Raw genomic sequence first — 19,782 nt, 5'->3', positions numbered from 1 at the left:
GAACACTCTAATGGTTGTTCGTTTCTGTGTGCCCTGTGATTGGCTGGCAACCGATTCAGGGTGTCCCCCACCTACTGCCCGGAGACAGCTGGGATAGGCTCCAGCACCCCCCGCGACCCTAGTGAGGATCAAGTGGTTAGGAAGATGAATGAATGAAACCCCATTAAATTCGACCCATTTCTTTAACGGATAGCTATCGCGTAGACTAGTTGTCGTTGGGAAAAAAATACCAAGCTTGCAATTAGATTTCTTTGATTTCTCCTCCCTCTGTTGAGTATGAAACGGAATTGTTGTTTTCTCATGTTGTACGACAGCAAAGAAAGCGGACATGTGAGCGAGCATCAGCCTTTTAAAGACTTTTGTACCATCGATGACTTATTTTGTGACTCCGCCAAAACCACAAATATGAACTGATATGCGGTGATAAATGAACGCGGCCGTATATTTATCATCGCTATGCGAAATCAATAATATATGGCTCATGCCAGGCAGCTCTGCATTATTCAGCCTTTCCGAAAACATATGTGGAGGCTTAATAAGCAATTGAGACCGAGGGCTTTAGGTTAGCCACACGACAGATGGATATGCATGGACGGGACCCCGCGGAATGATTACACACGGCCGCGAATAGCGCCTCAAATAGTCTTCGTTATTCCGAAGATGATCTTCGCCCCTCCCAATCTATCATGGAAACGTAATCCGCTCTGTAAATCAATGCGAGATGACTGGAGGAGGGCGCCGGGGACGGTGGAAGCGTCAGCCCCGATGGCACTCATACCTGAGTTCTGAGAGCCTTGAATCAAATATGAGCCGCGCTTTCTCTGATTTCACTTTTTGTCAGCTCACGTCTGCCCGGCCCGTGAGATCGCACACCGCCTGGTTTGATACTTGTGCCTTTCAGATTAAGCTCCAGACGGAGGCTGCTGATTTTTGTTTCCCCCGTCCCCTTCTGATGAAGGAAATCAACTCGAACCCGATCCGCCGGGGACGTGGAGAAATGTGAACTTTTTTTTTTTTTTTTTCAGCACAAGCGGAGTCTTCCTCGTGCATTTCATAATACGAAAGTACATTCGTATCGGTTCCTCGCCACTCTTAAGTGTGTGTGTGTGTGTGTCGGAACAAAATTTGCCATTGTTAAATAGCGTACTTGTTGAACTCATTCAGTCCCAGCCAATTCTGGACCAAGTCTGAAAAGACGTTTAAAAACGTCTTTGGGAGTGAATGAGCTAATCGTGGAGGGAAAAAAAAAATCACTCGACACTACGACAGGATAATCGCTCGCGACAAACTTGCCGACGGCCCACAATCGGGCAGACGTGTCAAATGCAAAAGGTCTGGGAAGTAAAAACACCGGCCAGTTTTGCTCTAGCCACAGGTGCTTCCGACTCAACCGGCCGGTAAACGAGATTGGATAAATCGACCCGATTATCAGTATGTGTGTACCACGTTATAAATACAGTATATATAGTTGATGCACATTGTCGACATTTTCACAGTTACTCCCATGACTGTCTGCACAATTGAATTGTCTCTTGAATGTATGCAGCCAGGTGAGGGAAGCTCCAATAATTTCCCATGCCGCATCCTTTTACTTTAGTTTTTCATTAGTCCACCATGCATGTTTAATGTGCATTTTTCATTCATTCACACAGAGACGAACAACCATCCACGCTCACACTCACACCTAGGGACAATTTAGAGTGTTCAATCAGCCTGCCATGCATATTTCTGGAATGTGGGAGGAAACCGGAGTACCCGGAGAAAACCCACGCAGGCCCGGGGAGAACATGCAAACTCCACACAGGGAGGGAATCGAACCCGGTACCTCTGCACTGTGAAGCCGACGTGCTAACCACCGGACTACCGGGCCGCCTTGTGCATTTTTTGTTTCCTCTTAATTGAAAGCAGCATCGAGAGGAGCCAGATGAGGTGGCTTGGGCATCTGATTCGGATGCCTCCTGAACGCCTCCCTGGTGAGGTGTTCCGGTCATGCCCCACCGGGAGGAGACCCCGAGGAAGACCCAGGACACGCTGGAGAGACTATGTCACCCAGCTTGCCTGGGAACGACTCGGGATCCCCCGGGGAGAGCTGGAAGAAGTAGCTAGGGAGAGGTAAGTCTGGGCTTCCCTGCTAAAGCTGTTACCCCCGCGACCCGGCCCCGGATAAGCGGTAGATGATGGATGGATGGATGGATGAAAGCAGCAGTGACAGGTTCCTATCTATCCGCTGCAAACAGCATGACATATGTACGCAGGCCAATAAATAGGACAGGCCGAGCTGCTGTGTAAAACAATGCAGTGAACATCGGCGGAGATGGAAAGTGTATTGCTTCATGACAGTCGGACTGAGCGATGCGTTCTCATTACAGCTTTAATTTTTGTATGGAATATCTGTCTTCTAGTAAACACAAATCGGCAGCGGTGATAAGTGAAGAGCCCTTCCAAATTACCATTTAGATTGGGCAACGTCATGCCAAGAAATGGCTGGATGAGGTTCACTAAGTAAGAGCAATGGCGCACGGCTGCAGAGCAGTGAGGAGATACTTGGAGTGACGGCGTCATCGTTCGTCCAGTGCTGTTTTTTTTTTTTTTTTTTGTGGTTGCCTGCAGCTGAGTTCATAGGCAGGACTTGATGCTCGACGATCTGACTCGCTAAAATGTGAAAGGAGACAGGTGCCGCCTTAAATAATTGAGGATGGCAAATTGGCTCACTCGAGGTTTAGGCCATTGCGGTTTGGGGAGTGACACATTTTTTTTTTAATCCCCACCCCCAGCCGTGCAGAATTATGGCTGGCTCAAAAAAGAGCATGCGTGAAGTCGGGGCAAAACGACCGAAGATTTTTTTGTTTTGTTTGTTTGGTTTGTTTTTTGTTGTTGTTGTTGTATTAATAGTACAATGGACTCCCACTATTTGGGCGGGCTTGCATGTCCATTGAAATGCATTTGGGGGGGTGGGAAGGAACACCCCCTGAAGAGAAATAAATAAATATGTATACATATAAACAGTGGAAAACACACTTATTAAACATATGGGGGGGGGGGGGAATGTCATTATAAAAGCCGGATAATATGCAAACCACAAGTATGGGTGGGGGGGGGGGGTCTACTATACACTAACCAATAGGCTTGAAGTCAATAACATCTTTGCTATTTTTCGTCCCCGTACAGTGGCCCCCAACATTTTTTTGCACCCTGGACGGCTTTCTTTATTTTTCTGTTCAAATATTTCCACACGCTTGCACGTAGCATCAGTGCAGCTGAATCTACTGAGTTCTGTGATCGACCAAGATGGACATTCACTCCCCCCCCGCCCCCCCCCACCCCCAGATAAGTAATGACTCAATTTGAAATGGAGAAACAACTTAATTTTAACGGGGCCCCATTTCATCCCCATTCACCAGGCAGTCAATTCTCGTATCGGTTTAGCCCCCGTGTTGCAATTTTTGAAGGAAACACGATAAGAAGACATTAATGGTCGCTCATAATTTGGAAAAAAGACTTTTTTTGGGGGGTGGGGGGGGGGGGGGTAATGAATTCTTTTCAAGCTCTTCACGTTCCATCCATAACGTCTGATCGTCGGGCGGAATTGGAGGAGGAAAATAAGAAAATGTTGATACCTTCTTGTCGGCAAGTCCCGAGCTTCCGATTTGTGCCTCTCCCAAGCCTTTCACAAAATGAGCCTCTTTTTCAAAGTGTCTCATTAAAATCTGTTCGCCGGCCGCAGTGCATTAGCGCCAAATGGTCTGCGGGAAAAAAATGGGGGGAGGTAGCCGCGTTTGGCCGGCCTTCGCTGGCAACCCCCCCCCCCCCCCTGCCCCCCTTTTTCAAGGTCACGGAGGGGCTGTTGAGTTATCGTGCCGATGTTATCGCACGTCACCTCACGATTTGACGCTAATCTCCCGATTTCCTTGAAGGGAATGCAGATCCAAATTCACACTCGACGCGGGGGAACGCGCATCTGATCAGCGCTTGCCGCTGTGAAATCCTCAAATCCACTTTATAAATATTCCTTAAATTGCCTTTCATAGCTTCTATCTTGCTTGCCACGTTTGTCTGGGCATTTTCTTTCTGGTTATCCATAGCAGTGGTTTTGATTTTATTGATTTATTTTGCAAGCTAAAAAGTCATTCGCTCTCCAAAGGCTTTCTCTCATGGCCATCATTAGGAGAGAGGAGCAGAGTCGGCCAAAGTGTTTATCGCGAACCAGAGAGGTTTTGGTCCTCTAAAGTCGAAATTTGCTGTGATAGATTTGTTCTTGGTTTTACTGTTTGGTGCTTTCTACCGCCTTCATTACCGATTTGTCTTACTGTTTATTGTGCATGTTAAATCGCTCCATGTACAGCACTTTGTATGCAGCGATGGCTGTTTGAAAGTGCTCTAGAAATACTCTTGACTTGAATTGACTTGAACGTGCAATGTTTAAAAGCAGGGTTAAAGAGATTTAAAAGCAAAGTAAAGAAAGAAATTCGAGTTGCAAGAACAAGATTTTTGCAAACATGATTAGAAAATACTTTGAAAAGACCTTGCTCGGCGGTATGGGGAAAGAGCCGCATTTTTACCCAGAATTTCAAAGCATGAACACTTTTTTTTGAGTCCTTTACTTTCATTCATTCATCTTCCGTACCGCTTGATCCTCACTAGGGTCGTGGGGGGTGCTGGAGCCCATCCCAGCCGTCTCCGGGCAGTAGGCGGGGGACACCCTGAATCGGTTGCCAGCCAATCGCAGGGCACACAGAAACGAACAACCATTCGCACTCACACTCACACCTAGGGACAATTTAGAGTGTTCAATCAGCCTGCCATGCATATTTTTGGAATGTGGGAGGAAACCGGAGCACCCGGAGAAAACCCACGCAGGCCCGGGGAGAACATGCAAACTCCACACAGGGAGGCCGGAGGCTGGAATCGAACCCGGTACCTCTGCACTGTGAAGCCGACGTGCTAACCACTGGGCTACTGGGCCTCCTCGATGATTTATTGTGTGTTTTTATTAAAACCGCTCACAGTTGTCTTGATAGCCTACTTGCGTTGAAAATGGATCAAGAATGATGGCGCACTCGTGATTTAAGCTCGGCCTGTTTTGGAGAGGGGGTCCCGTCTCATAAAAATGAGCAAAAGGCCCCACCACTGCCTCATTGTTCAAGTGGAGTCCGGCTTTCGGTACACAGAGCTTCTTCCAACATATTGCAATGCGCTTGGATGTTGAGCTTGGTCAAGAACCGTCCTAGGTCGTGATACGAATGCAAACCTGTTGCCTAAGTCGGTTAGCGGGACCAATCCGCTCTCTCGAGGCCGGCCGCAAGATTGTCAATTTGTGGGTATATGTGCAACCTCGCATTTAAGTCATTCAATGCCAAGGATGTTTTATTTATTCATTTATTCATCTTACCAACCGCTTGATCCTCACTAGGGTCGCGGGGGGTGCTGGAGCCTATCCCAGCTGTCTCCGGGCAGTAGGCGGGGGACACCCTGAATCGGTTGCCAGCCAATCGCAGGGCACACAGAAACGAACAACCATTCGCACTCACACTCACACCTAGGGACAATTTAGAGCGTCCAATCAGCCTGCCATGCATGTTTTTGGAATGTGGTAGGAAACCGGAGCACCCGGAGAAAACCCACGCAGGCCCGGTTGCCAGCCAATCGCAGGGCACACAGAAACGAACAACCATTCGAACTCACACTCACACTCACACCTAGGGACAATTTAGAGTGTTCAATCAGCCTGCCATGCATGTTTTTGGAATGTGGGAGGAAACCGGAGCACCCGGAGAAAACCCACGCAGGCCCGGGGAGAACATGCAAACTCCACATAGGGAGGCTGGAGCTGGAATCGAACCCGGTACCTCTGCACTGTGAAGCCGACGTGCTAACCACTGGACTACCGGGCCGCCCTTGTTTTTTTTTTTTTGTTGTTTTATTTATTTTATTATTATTTTTTTTAATGAATCCAGCTAGTCCAGGTACTTCTTGATGTATTGTTCCACCATGTATTTTTTTATGGTCAGGTAAAGAAGGGGCTGAAAATTTTATTTGAAGGATTTCACAAAATCAAAAAACAAATTTCCTTGCATAACAAGTACTCCCAAGCGACTTTGAATCGGATCGTAAAAATACAAACAGGTTTACCATTTACAATTATTGGCCGGATTGTTTTACAAGCACATCGGGGAGGAAAATCACTCTTGACGCACCGCACACCTCGGGGTAATCACCTCGCATATCTGTGATGCTTTCAGAGACATCCGATTGTCCAGATTTGACTGACTTTGACGTAAATAGCGAGTGAGAGGGGGTTCGACTCCTGAAACTCAACCCGATTATCAGCGTGCGTATTCGAGCTAACCGCTAGTTTATGAGAAAGTTAAAGTGAAATATTTAAAAAAAAAATACATTGTCAATGATAACCGCCTGTCAACGTTGAAGCCGCCCGCGCGTGATGCGACTTCCTTTGTGCGCGGCGGTAAATTGGGCTTAATGCGTCTGCTGAGATTGCGTTATGATGATTGGCACAGGAGGAGATGAGAATGCCAAGCACCCGACGTTGCGCTAATTGGGCCGCTCGCACGTCCCAAATTGCAGAGAGCGCATCACATCTTTTTGTCCTCCTAATAAGGCAACCCAAACATTGCGCCCGGGACTGTTTGTGGCGTGTTTGTTTGCTCCGGATGCCACTTTAGAATCCTAAAAATGGAAGAAAAAAAAATTTCTCTAAGCAAACATGTTGTTTCTCAAGGAAGTTCAGGCAGATTTTAAACGTAATGAGTTGGGATAAACAAACAAATGGAATGCAATTAAGAAAACAAGACAGGAAGCACATCAATTAACACCTTTGCAAACATTTTTTGTGAGTTTTGATTGTTGCGCTGGTGCAACGCCAAACTCGGAAAGATTTCCGGCGACGTTTTTTGAGGGGCAAATCCAACGTCAGACTTTTGTCTGCGGGTGGCATCCGCCATTTTTCTTCTGGTCATCAAATCGCCTTTCGGGGGGGATCTCAACATTTGCTGTAAAATTGGGTGCACGTAACAGGATGTCAGCCATTTTAGGCTGAGGCCAACATTTTTGGGGGGGCGATCTCAGATCGAGACTGGCAAACGTTTTGTAGGCGCATCCAACGTCGGCGCAAAGTTTGATCATTTCAAAGATTCTGAAACTTCCCCTTTCAAATCTGGCAACCTTTAACATTCATTCATTCATTCATCCATTCATCTTCCTAACCGCTTGATCCTCACTAGGGTCGCGGGGGGTGCTGGAGCCCATCCCAGCCGTCTCCGGGCCGTAGTCGGGAGGAAACCGGAGTACCCGGAGAAAACCCACGCAGGCCCGGGGAGAACATGCAAACTCCACACAGGGAGGCCGGAGCTGGAATCGAACCCGGTACCTCTGCACTGTGAAGCCGACGTGCTAGCCACTGGCCTACCGGGCCACCAACCTTTAACATATCTTTTAATTTTTTTGTCTGTGTCCAAGTAAGATTATTGTAGTGGACCACTTTTTTTGTGGGGGGGGGGGGGGGGGGTGAGTGGGAGGAAGCCGCTGAGCATGTAAGCCTTTTTGGGGCTGCGCGTCTGCCAGCTTGCAAGACTCAAAAGCTATCCTAGCATTCAAAATTCATGAAGGCGTCTCCATGTGGGGGGGTGGGGGGGGGGGGCTGAGTCAAACTCTATCGGCGGGCCGAGCACTGCCAAGTGCCCTCCGTAGTTCTCTTTCAAATCATCGTACTTGACGTTGCATCAGTAATACAAAAAAAGTGGGCGCTCATGCGCGAGAGTCTATTTTGGACTTCTGTGCCGTAGTTTGAACCGGAGCTTGATTTGCGAGGTTCAGACATCTTCAGGCAGATTTGGGATTCTTCTTTTTGCTTTCTTGGTCGGGATCTGCTGTCCAACCCTTTTCCGTCCGTCACTCATCCAGGTGCCTTTTCGAAAAACGCCGAGCCGAGTTCTGGCTCTCGGCCCATCAAAGCTGCGGTGATCCGCCGGCCATGCGGCGCCCGTCCGGAGTAAGCTCGACTGCGATGCTTCCGATACGGCATTAGACCAAAGAGATCAAGGTAGACGTGTGCGAGACAGGAGGGAGTACGCCAGGGCGGCTCGGCTCCACTTCCTGAGTTCCATATTTTCCCTGAATGAAAATTCCACTTTTTTCATCGTTTGGCCGCTCCTGCAATTAGTATACTGTTTATTCAAATTAGACTGTCACTCAGATCCCCATCAGCGAACCGTGTTGCCTGCCTTTGGGACATGGCAACAGATGTGTGATATATTGCTAGCTTAGCATGCGGTTTCTTTATGCTACAACAAGGACTTAACAGCACCACGAATTGCGATGACTGACCAGGATTCTCCCTTTGGCCATGATGCAATACGGGATTCAAGTTAAGGGAAGTCATTTTAAACCAAAAAGGAAAAACATTTCCAGAGTTTCAATCAGGGGCGGCCCGGTAGTCCAGTGGTTAGCACATCAGCTTCAAAGTGCAGAGGTACCGGGTTCGATTCCAGCTCCGGCCTCCCTGTAAGGAGTTTGCATGTTCTCCCCGGGCCTGCGTGGGTTTTCTCCGGGTGCTCCGGTTTCCTCCCACATTCCAAAAACATGCGTGGCAGGCTGATTGAACACTCTAAATTGTCCCTAGGTGTGAGTGTGAGTGTGAGCATGGATGGTTGTTTGTCTCTGTGTGCCCTGCGGTTGGCTGGCAACCGATTCAGGTTCTCCCCGGGCCTGCGTGGGTATTCTCCGGGTGCTCCGGTTTCCTCCCACATTCCAAAAACATGCATAGCAGGCTGATTGAACACTCTAAATTGTCCCTATGTGTGAGTGTGAGCGTGGATGGTTGTTCGTCTCTTTGTGCCCTGTGATTGGCTGGCAAACGATTCAGGGTGTCCCCCGCCTACTGCCCGGAGACAGCTGGGATGGGCTCCAGCACCCCCCGCGACCCTAGTGAGGATCAAGCGGCTCGGAAGATGAATGAATGAATGAATGAATGAGTTTCAATCAGAGGTTTCGTCCAACCACAACTTATTTACTGCCATCATCGCGGGGTGTCCCCAAATAGAGTCCAAGAAATATGGTGCGGGGGCACACACCATATTTGAGACTAATTTTGTATTGGTATAATTTTACCCCCAGCCAGTATGGTGGACTTGTGCTTTGCACGTTTACCTCACAAATGTGAAGTTCTGCTTTAAAAAAAGATTGGATGAATGGGTTAATTGTCTATATGGCTCCCGTGAATGACTGGCAAGCGGTCCAGGCCGAGCTCCACATCAGCTGGGATCGGCTCCAGCTCAGGCGCGAACACTCATGGGGACACGCAATACAGAAAATGGGCCTTTTTAGGGGGGGAGCGGGGGGTGTTGCTTTTGTTTTTCTCACTGCGGCACTCTCGTTGTTTATCAAGCGTGCGCACTCGTGCCCCCGGGAGGACACCGGGCCGAGCTTTCCATGACAGTGCAGCGGCATTTTGGGCGACTTATTGACTGAAACATTTGAGACGGGCATAATGCAAATCCCCAAGTCGCTCACTGGCAAGTCAGATTGGGTGAGCCCGAATTATTGCGCCTCCACGAGGAAAACACACTTTTGGGTCCCCACAAAGGCTTTGGTCCATGCTAATTGTGTGTGTTTGAGTGTGTTTTTGTCCTTGTGTGAGTTTTTTTGGTATGTGACTGTGTGGCTGATTGTGTTGCTACTGTATGTGCATATTTGGGATTTTCCATTTTTCATTTTTGCTTGTTTGTGTATGTTTTTGTGTGTTTGTGTTTGCATTTGTTTGCACACAGCTAAGGGCTGCCTTCTTGGTTTGGCCATGTTTGACTCGGAGGATCACGTGCGTCTCGTGCGAATCAAGCGAGTGCACCAAATAATTACAAGCTGGTTGTTTTGAAAAGGCGTGATCTGATGATGTTTATTAATTAGCTCATGGCTGCTCCATCATCATCATCATCATCATCATCATGAGAAACTCTGGCTCATGTGGCCTTTCGTACCGACATGCCGACTGGCGGCAGATGGTCCGGTGAAGCAGTGGGGCCCGGCGGTCCGGGTGCTCCTCAATGGGCTCGTGCAGCTGCTCGGATTTTTATCGGATTTAATGAAGAGGAATTTTGCCGAGGTCCAAAAGTGGCTTGATGGGGGGGGGGGGGGGGGCCGAGATGGAAATTGCATTTGCTGAGCGATGTTTTGATGGACTGAAATGGCCGAGGCCGAAGGACTTGAGTGGTTCTTTGCGGGGGGGAACGAGGGGGGGGGGGGGGTTGTACATAGGCAGTAAGCCCCTACCAATTCTGACATGAATAGCAAACCTTTATGGTTGCTGGAATTAAAAAAAAATGGTGATAATAATTTACACGAGTGGCCCGGTAGTCCAGTGGTTAGCACGTCGGCTTCACAGTGCAGAGGTACCGGGTTCGATTCCAGCTCCGGCCTCCCTGTGTGGAGTTTGCATGTTCTCCCCGGGCCTGCGTGGGTTTTCTCCGGGTGCTCCGGTTTCCTCCCACATTCCAAAAACATGCGTGGCAGGCTGATTGAACAATCTAAATTGTCCCTAGGTGTGAGTGTGAGTGCGAATGGTTGTTCGTTTCTGTGTGCCCTGTGATTGGCTGCCAACCGATTCAGGTTCTCCCCGGGCCTGCGTGGGTTTTCTCCGGGTGCTCCGGTTTCCTCCCACATTCCAAAAACGTGCATGGCAGGCTGATTGAACACTCTAAATTGTCCCTAGTTGTGAGTGTGAGTGCGAATGGTTGTTCGTTTCTGTGTGCCCTGCGATTGGCTGGCAACCGATTCAGGGTGTGCCCCGCCTACTGCCCGGAGACAGCTGGGATGGGCTCCAGCACCCCCCGCGACCCTAGTGAGGATCAAGCGGCTCGGAAGATGAATGAATGAATGAATAATTTACACATTAAATGCATTCCATGCCATGAAGCCAAAACACTTCTTTTCATCAAACTTTTTAAAGATGATAGGATTTGGGGGGGGGGGGGGGGGGGGGGGATGCCACCCACATATTTGCATCGTCGCCCTTTTTACACTGCACTTAGCGAATGCCTCAGATGCATATGTACGCTGTGATGCATTTCTTTCATTTGTGTCCCGACTCGACTAAATTCGCAGAGGCTTTCCGCTGTTCCTTTTCCACTTTCAGAGGCCGTTTCCGTTCACATGGCAAGTGAACAATTCCGATATCCTCAAGTCTCTTTGATTTGTGATTGCTCTCGACAGCACGAGGCGGCCGCAGATTGTTGGCCTCCATCCCATTCCCGGCTGATTGCTCTCCCAGTGGTTTCCCCAGACATTGATCTCCAACGGGAACCTCCTATTTGTGATGTCCTTCCGGTAAATGTCTTTTCTTTTTCTGTTCCTGTCAATAACCCGTCATGAAAACAGAATCATACTCCCCATGTTTGTGGCGTAGCTTTAGCCGCTACCTTTCGCATAGGACTGCCGCACACCGGAGCTACCCGCTCAGCAAAAAAAAAAAAAAAAAGCTCAGTGGGGTCTGCTCGGCATATCGCTGCGTCTTGCGTGATTTTCCGTGACTTTTCTAGAGACGGAACATGGAACACGTCTGAGATTTTTCACATCGCTAGGCGGGAAAACTGATTGTGTGCGTGCTACTTGGGCTACGTGCTGAGAACGGAAGTTCAAGTGGACAATCGAATCGAATCCAAAGCTGGGAGCAGTCGATGCTTCCTACGTTTCCAAACGCTTTTTCGGGTCCCCGGTTTCAAAGAAGCCGTTTGCTGAATTCGGTCATTTGAGCAAACGGCTTATTTCCAAAGCGTGTATCCAACGAAGCGCGATTCACATTCATCGGTAACCAAGAAGCAGTTCTCGGATTCAAAAATGTCGCTCACCGCTGCTTGAACTGCTCGCCTTTTGTCTTGAAATCATGCGAAGGTGCGCTCGATTTGCTCACCCACCCGTCTGGCATGACGCCACAGCTACTTCCTGACCACCAATTATTACTTCCCGGGTACAAATTAGCATTTTGAGCGCACGCCTTTGTCTTGAAATCATGCGCAGGTGCGCTCGATTTGCTCACCCACCCGTCTGGCAGGAAGCCGCAGCTACTTCCTGACCACCAATTATTACTTCCCGGGTACAAATTAGTATTTTGAGCGCACGCAATTAATTTCCCGCCCTCAAAGCTCACGGTGTAATTTAACGCAGAGAACCTGCGCATTCCCTCAACTGCCAGATAAATGCGTCGGGCTTTGATCCAGGTGCCAAAATGCATTTTAAGTGATTAATTAATGATTAATTAATTAATCATTAATTAATGATTAATGATTAATGATTACTTTTATTCACATGGACGAGGGTGGATGAAGAGATGCCTATACAAGGCGAAGGAGGCGGGGCACAAACGCCGACGGTGATGGAGCGGGAGCGAATTGAACGCATGATTTTGTAAACATACTTGACGCACGCATGGAGCACTCGTAGGGAAAAAAACATCTCAGGGGCACGTCTCATTATTTTCCCAGAAACAAATGAATTGAGCTTAAAAAAAAATTAAAAAAACAAGCGCTTTTCAACAGTGACAATATATTCCACACGCCGTTGAGGATTCTAGAAAAGATATGTATTCACTCGCAGAAATAGTCCGGCCTTAATAAATTCAGGTTGAAGGAGGCCGTCCGTGTTCAACCTCAGCTCGCCTTCAAGACGAATGAATGAATCGATGAATCACTTCATGCTTGGACACAGAACAGACCACATCGCCCGGCGCTAATGCACAATTGTGATTGCTGCCCTGAGTAATCTTAGTTGATGCTGTGCAAAGGGGAAAAAAAAATAAATGCTTATAGACACTACGCGGTTTCTATGCGCTCTTGGATTTCCAGGCTGGAGTATCAATAGCTTTGAATGTGGGTCACTTCATCGAGAGTCCAGTATTATTTTTTGAGATATTATTAGACCCTAGTGAGGATCAAGCGGCTCGGAAGATGAATGAATGAATGAATGATTATTTTTCTTTTCTTCTCTCATCGCCCTTTGTTGAAGCTCCTTCTTCAAAGTGCGCGCTTTGAACTGGGCAACTGAGGTCTTGCGCCGTCTGTGTGACGACGTGAATGATGGCGCTTTTGAACGCATCGATGTCACCCCCCCCAAAAAAAAGATTGGGCTGAACAATTTTGAAAATCTAGTTTCTCAAAATTGCAATCGCAATTTAATGCGATTTTGTTTTGTGCCCCCAAAGTAGGCAAGACAGCTTTATATTATGTATTCATTCATTCATTCATCTTCCGAGCCACTTGATCCTCACTAGGGTCGCGGGGGGTGCTGGAGCCTATCCCAGCTGTCTTTGGGCAGTAGGCGGGGGACACCCTGAATCGGTTGCCAGCCAATCGCAGGGCACACAGAAACGAACAACCATTCGCACTCACACTCACACCTTGGGACAATTTAGAGCGTCCAATCAGCCTGCCATGCATGTTTTTTTTGGAATGTGGGAGGAAACCGGAGCACCCGGAGAAAACCCACGCAGGCCCGGGGAGAACCTGAATCGGTTGCCAGCCAATCGCAGGGCACACAGAAACGAACAACCATCCGCACTCACACTCACACCTAGGGACAATTTAGAACGTTCAATCAGCCTGCCATGCATATTTTTGGAATGTGGGAGGAAACCGGAGCACCCGGAGAAAACCCACGCAGGCCCGGGGAGAACCTGAATCGGTTGCCAGCCAATCGCAGGGCACACAGAGACGAACAACCATTCGCACTCACACTCACACCTAGGGACAATTTAGAGTGTTCAATCAGCCTGCCACGCATGTTTTTGGAATGTGGGAGGAAACCGGAGCACCCGGAGAAAACCCACGCAGGCCCGGGGAGAACCTGAATCGGTTGCCAGCCAATCGCAGGGCACACAGAAACGAACAACTAGTCGCACTCACACTCACACCTAGGGACAATTTAGAGCGTTCAATCAGCCTGCCACGCATGTTTTTTTTGGAATGTGGGAGGAAACCGGAGCACCCGGAGAAAACCCACGCAGGCCCGGGGAGAACCTGAATCGGTTGCCAGCCAATCGCAGGGCACACAGAAACGAACAACCATCCGCACTCACACTCACACCTAGGGACAATTTAGAGTGTTCAATCAGCCTGCCATGCATGTTTTTTTTGGAATGTGGGAGGAAACCGGAGCACCCGGAGAAACCCCACGCAGGCCCGGGGAGAACCTGAATCGGTTGCCAGCCAATCGCAGGGCACACAGAAACGAACAACCATCCGCACTCACACTCACACCTAGGGACAATTTAGAGCGTCCAATCAGCCTGCCATGCATGTTTTTTTTGGAATGTGGGAGGAAACCGGAGCACCCGGAGAAACCCCACGCAGGCCCGGGGAGAACCTGAATCGGTTGCCAGCCAATCGCAGGGCACACAGAAACGAACAACCATCCGCACTCACACTCACACCTAGGGACAATTTAGAGTGTTCAATCAGCCTGCCACGCATGTTTTTGGAATGTGGGAGGAAACCGGAGCACCCGGAGAAAACCTACGCAGGCCCGGGGAGAACATGCAAACTCCACACAGGGAGGCCGGAGCTGGAATCGAACCCGGAGCACCCGGAGAAAACCTACGCAGGCCCGGGGAGAACATGCAAACTCCACACAGGGAGGCCGGAGCTGGAATCGAACCCGGTACCTCTGCACTGTGAAGCCGACGTGCTAACCACTGGACTACCGGGCCGCCTATATTATGTATTATTATTATATATATATACAGAAGCATATTTCTTACACAAGCTAGCTCAATGTGCTTCACACAGTTGAAAATACAAAATTCAAAGGCATTTGCAAACAAAAGAATTTATCATATCTGAAGGCAAAGAGGGATGAAGAATTTCAGACATTTAAAGTAAAGAAAGAAATCGTTTTTTTTTTTTTTTTTGATGTTATGACTAAAATACCACAAATCTCCTTGTTTTGGTTTTTGAAGACTTGATTAGCCCAAGTGACGACTAATTTAAAATTCATTGTTGACTCTACTTGATTTGGGTCGGCGGGCGCGATACATTTGGCCCATAATCCTATTGAATAAACATGACAAAATCCTCCTCCATGTTTTTTTTTTCTTTTCTTGAGGTTAAGTATCACTCAGACCGAAACTTCTTGCCGAGTTTCCGCCACTTTATTTGCTGGTTATCTGATATTCTATTGACACTCCAGAGATTGGCGACTCGGGCGAAGGCGGCAGAGCAGGAGGGACGCCATCAAGGCGAGCGTGGAGCCGGGGCCTCGCTTATCAGTGTGTTCACGCGGCTCTCGCCGGAGTCAGACGGTGTGAAATTGCAGGAAAGCCAACGCCGAGCTCGGACCCAGGGAGCGCGTTTGGAGAATGAAGGTGAGTTTGTCTCAATCGGACCGTGTCCGCCTCCGTTGCCTGTTGGTCGTCACTTCCTGACTCTCATCGATCTGGCAAAACTTGCTCTTGTCGATTTGAGTTTTTACATCGGCAGTTGAGTCGTTAACGCGTGCTTTGCTACTGAGTAACGTGTTACCGGCATCATTGTCAAAAGCAGCAACTCACCAGATCCACGATTGTTTGACCCCTTTCTCACCTCGCTGACGCTGCTTTATGTAATCTTATAAACACGCATTGCCATAAAACACACACACACGCAAGAATGGGACATCATTCTCACACTGAATGTGTGTCTGTGTAAAACAGGAAGCGTGCAGTGAGGCTGAACAGGAAACTGTGAGGCTCCATTCCTCAGGTCCCTGCACAAGAAGCAGTTGTAATTGGCTTATATACATTCCTGTCAGGATTAGCCCCGGTCCCATATTTGTTTATTTAAAAAAAAATGTGTTCAAACATTGGCTTTGGGACCTGAATTACATCCCGGGCAAGTGTCAAAACAGTGGAGTCAATATTTTTTGAATGCACGTATTATCCGAGTTCATCTTGAACAAGATCTAGATAGTTGATTTTATTTGGGGTTTTTTATAAGCAGTTTTCACCTACTACGGGGTAATTGGGAGGATAGAATATGATGAATCGCATTTCTGCAACTACCATCGAGAACTAAAACCGAGTTCAAGGTCGACCAAAAACTACAACCGGTGAGAAAAAAAAGCCCGACACGGACGTGGAATGATCAAAAGTGTTCCTAATGGGATGTCCGGCGTGTAATGCCGGAACGCGCGGTTCCGGTCCTGGAAGGCCGCTAGCCTTCGTTTTTTCTATGTCTCCCTGTTGCAACAAACCTGATTGAAACGAACAGGTTTCAAGATCCGGCTTCCGTAGATCTTGCTGATAATTTGATCATTTGAATCAGGTGTGTTGCAACAGGGAGGGATGGGGAAACATGCAAGCTAGCGGCCTTCCAGGACCGGAATCGCCCACCGCGACTGTCATGGCTGCCTCAATTTCCTGGCGCTGAAACGACGTCACTTCTTTTTAGTTCTCCCTTCAAATGACGTTTTGGTAGGACGCGTCTTGAAAGTGTTCTCAATGGAGTACGTACCACCGAGGGGACTATTTATCCGGCGGAGGAGTCACCTGCCGGCACGTCAGTGCCTCGCTATCCAATCCTGGCGCGCCTCCTCCGCGTGCGTGTGTCTTTTTTTGGACATCCCTCCTGCCTGTGCTGTCTCCACACGCCCGGGCGCGCGTGCTCACGCTCGCCACTTACTCGCCGCCTGCCTCGGAGATTCGACGGAAGGCGCCCAGCCTCCTCATCCTCATCCTCCACATCCTTCTCGGGACCGCGCCGGCGGACTTGCACCGCGGCCCCCCCTCTGCCGAACCCGCCTTGCTTTGTTTTGGATTGTCGCTCTCGTGCCATTTGTGTGCGCAACAGCCGATGTCTGCAAGGTAAGTGGATGGACTCGGGAAAAAGTTATACGTGATGTGCAATGAAGTTGCGCCGGGGGAAAAAAAATGGCAGACGATGCTCGATGCAGTCGTTGTTTTGTAAAAGTTTGGCAAACTCGTGATAATTTTATGATTATTCGATCGGAAAGAGATAAAATATAAGAACAAGGAGGAAAACGACAAGCCTCCTTACATGGCAAATCGTTCCATAGATTTGTAATCTCGTTTGTGATGTCCGTACATGGCCACGCGCTTGTTGCGGTAATTGATCGCTCCGTTTCCTTGCAAGTGGCCCTGGGCTTGTTTTACCTTGTAGTGCGGTGTGTGACGATGAGGACGATGGTGATGACGAAGAGCTGAAGCAATGGCATCCGCGCGCGTGTGTGTGTGTTTTAGTGTGTATCCCGGTGCAAATATTTCCCCCTGACAATTGCCGCAGTTACTCACCAGTTGGGGGGTTGACATAAATTTTCACACACAAACACATACACACACACCTCCCAAATCGTCATTTAGAGTACTGCTTAAAATCTAAAAATAAATCAATAAAATGGCACCACCGCCATGACCAAAATACTGTTGTGTTATCAAAAACGAGGCAAAGGCTCTACAACTTTAAGCGCGGTTTAGACATTAACACCAATTTTACATTTATGAAGGAAAAAAAAAATACTGTACTTGCATAATGAATGAATTACATTTTAAAACGGTACTGCACACAATTTAAATACAGTTTAGACGCAAAATGTTTGGAAAATAAAAATAAATGCAACTGTATGATACCTCATTTTATTAATGTGAGTGAAGTGTGTGTGTGTGTGTCTGTTCTGTTGGACGTGGTGCAGGAATGTGTTTATTTGGACCTTCACGCCGCAGACTCGGCTGCGAAGTACAAGAAGGCAAACTGTTCCGGGCTTGATAGATGTGTCGCACTTAGCGACACTTTGGCATTGCTCCTCATTTTGACATTCCCCCTCCAAATTCAAGCTGAATGGGGGTGGGGGTGTGGTGGGGGGGGGCTAAACAGGGTTCCGCTTACTGGACATGAGAGGAATCGCCACCAACGGCACACCGGCAAAGCAAAATGTCACAAAAGTAAACGCGCTTCGACGCTTCAACGATGTTCTTGCATTCCCGGTGCTGGTGGAAGCTGCTTTTGAATTGTTTTGCCGATCAGTTTACATCGCTAGCTTAGCTCGATGAAGAAAGGCGCTTTTTTAAAAATTTTCGCTGTCAGTGATATCGAGCACTGACTTGTCTACTTTGCTGCCACGTGTTGAGTTTTTGGTTTTTAATTGTGGTTTCGACATTGCCTGTTTATTGAGCGATCGCTCAGCATTTTACTGCGCACAATCGCTCAGCATTTTACTGCGCACACAAAGGCAATTTATTGGTTTAAGAAATGTGTTTGTATTAGTCAAACAATATTGTGCTTTTCGCCCCTCCCAGTTGGACACGGTTCTTCCTGTGTTTTTATAAAACGTCTACGATATACTTTTGTCAAAAAAACCCCAGAGAATCAAGAATTACAGTGGCATCTTTGAATTACAGTAGCGTTAGCATCTTAGCAGCGGCATCTTTTGAATTACAGTAGCGTTAGCATGTTTGACACAGCTCTCCTGTCTTATGCTCGTGAGCATCTTGACACTCATGCCCGTATACTGCTGGTGTGGGCGGTTCCCCAAAAAAAAGCATCATTATTTTCACTCTTGGGCGCAGCACTTCATATGCTAGTGTACACTGTCTGTATGTGGCGCATAGTCTCCTCTCTTCCTCTTCCACGGCCATGCGAAAACTTCACTGAGCATTTGAGTATGTGCCGCTTACCAGAAGCTAATTTGGGCATCCAACTAAACTCAATGCAGCTCTGCTTACCTTTTGACTTGCAAGTGGGCGATACAGTGCAGCAAACGGATTTTTGGCGGTGTTGTCACATGTCGGCATCGCTTCACTTTATGACAGATTGAGAGACGCGCTGTCCCGGTTGCTGTCTTCAGCTGCTGCGCGTCCCAAACAACATCAAGGATTTCATCACGGCCACCGCCTGGCACCACTCGAGCACTTTTCTCGTCTAGAGCTAGCAGGAGCCGCCGATTGCTATTTTACAGGAGTCAGCTGGTCCGACAGACGGGCTGACATCCCCCCATTGGGTTTCATTAGAGCTGGTCTTGATGTTGAAGCCCGCCTAATCCACTTTCGCCGACCGCAATAGAGCGAGCTGCGGCGGCTATCTTTAGACCACGCACACGCTGACCAGACCTTTGGCTTCCATCATTAAAACAATGACATGAAACTCTCCAGTCAATGTCTTCGGCGAAAGAGGCCGGCCAATGTCTGCTGCTCCACGCTAATGACGACCTTGAACCCGGATGTCGCTCTTTCTCTCTCATTTGATTTCATATAGCAGGAACTCAAACTTGTCGTGAAACTCCGCTATTTGCAGGAAATCGAGACTCAGCCGTGCCGCGGGAAGTGAAACGTTTGTTAATTGCCAATAGTTGCCATAAGATGATGACAAAGCAGCACTGATGTCTAAATGAAACTCCCCCAACACGGTTAAAAATACTTTCTTGACACCAGGATGTCTGCAGATGGCGCCAAAACACAATTTCCTTGAACTAATTCCTTTTCCATTGACCTAATGAAGCTCTTTTCCTCACTTTAACATAGTTCCTTGCCACCTAGCGGGGTTGCATTTTTTTCCCCTCAATGCAGCTCTGCTTACCTTTTGGCTGAGACATGACAGGCTTTCAGACGGCGTGGCGCAGGAATTGCTGTGCGGGTGGTGGTGGGGGGGGTCTGGGGGGCTGTATTATTTGCTGACCAGTGATGTCACTATTCGGCTCATTTACATCACACCACTCCCACAATCGGGCAAAATTCTAAACGTCTCGCTCACTGACACATTTTCGAGGAGCTCACTCAAGATATACGTAGTTCCCACT

The 19,782-nt window shown here is 48.3% G+C and overlaps 2 protein-coding genes across 2 annotated transcripts in view; one reads left to right on the top strand and one right to left on the bottom strand.

Moving 5' to 3' along the window:
* The window catches only part of fam13c (family with sequence similarity 13 member C), a 386,051-nt gene that overhangs the window by 121,947 nt on the left and 244,322 nt on the right, over positions 1–19,782 (bottom strand). Inside the window, exon 12 of the mRNA XM_052079759.1 lies at positions 14,365–14,513. The gene's annotated coding sequence lies outside the window, so the exon portion shown is untranslated. The remainder of the gene's footprint in view (positions 1–14,364; positions 14,514–19,782) is intronic.
* chrm3a (cholinergic receptor, muscarinic 3a) overlaps positions 16,387–19,782 on the top strand; it is a 60,866-nt gene continuing 57,470 nt past the window's right edge. Inside the window, exon 1 of the mRNA XM_052079745.1 lies at positions 16,387–16,837. The gene's annotated coding sequence lies outside the window, so the exon portion shown is untranslated. The remainder of the gene's footprint in view (positions 16,838–19,782) is intronic.

Source organism: Hippocampus zosterae, chromosome 11 (genome assembly GCF_025434085.1).
Source record: "Hippocampus zosterae strain Florida chromosome 11, ASM2543408v3, whole genome shotgun sequence".
NCBI classification, from domain to species: Eukaryota; Metazoa; Chordata; class Actinopteri; order Syngnathiformes; family Syngnathidae; genus Hippocampus; species Hippocampus zosterae.
This window is presented reverse-complemented; position numbering and strand designations above follow the sequence as displayed.